Source organism: Ranitomeya imitator, chromosome 6 (genome assembly GCF_032444005.1).
Source record: "Ranitomeya imitator isolate aRanImi1 chromosome 6, aRanImi1.pri, whole genome shotgun sequence".
NCBI classification, from domain to species: domain Eukaryota; kingdom Metazoa; phylum Chordata; class Amphibia; order Anura; family Dendrobatidae; genus Ranitomeya; species Ranitomeya imitator.
Window position 1 is genome coordinate 85,792,567 of NC_091287.1, and position 910 is coordinate 85,793,476.

Consider the following 910-nt stretch of genomic DNA (forward strand, 5'->3'; position numbering starts at 1 on the left):
CGCGTATGATTTTAATGCACTTTAAGCCTGTGACTGTCACTGGTATGAATCACCCGTTTTTGTGTCTATGGATATGAAGATGGACTTTGGATTTATGTGCTTTTAACGAATATGGAATAAAAGGTATTTTTTACAGACATCACCCGCGCTGGACTTCTGCTTTTTCTTCAAACTACTTGCTGCACTGCATGATCCGTGCGCTGGGCCTGAGAGGAGGTGAGCTGATCTTCGTTGCTTTTTCTTTTCTGACTTTATATATGTGTTTCACTTTTTTGCTGGTTGTCAAAAATATATTTTTAATCATTTATTTATTTTACACTGTCCCAACGCTAGTCAGCGCACAATGGCGGCGCCACCCATGATCTGGGGGTTATACAGGCAAGGTCATGGGTGGTGCCGGACAATCACAGTCATGCCAATACTTGGTATGGCTGTGATGGCTGTGGAAGTGCCAAAAGCCTTAAAGATTGTTGATTGGCTGTACTCCAGTCTTTTATCAAACTTTTTTCATCACGAAACCCGAACAGTAAAATGGACTTCTGGAAACAAAGTCCATGTTTAGAATTCAGCACCAGGCACCAGGTGCCCAGTACGAACCCCAAACTTTACCTTTTGGATTCGCTCATCCCTAGTCCTCATTAGCATTTTATATAAATTTTATTATGTTGTGCACTGTGAATATGGTAAAATGTGTAAGTTCAAATAAAAATATGCTGTTACCACATATTGCTATTTGCCCATTTTGCCCAAGAGAAGGGCAATCCTGCAGCTATGGCTTCGAGATTTTTCTCTTAATTTTTTTTTCGGTCAGGCATAATTCTTTATCTTAGTTTGCCATTTTCAGTGTTGTGTTTAATTGCCTTTGCTACCATTTGGCTCACAATAAAAAAATCATAATAATGCATATTTG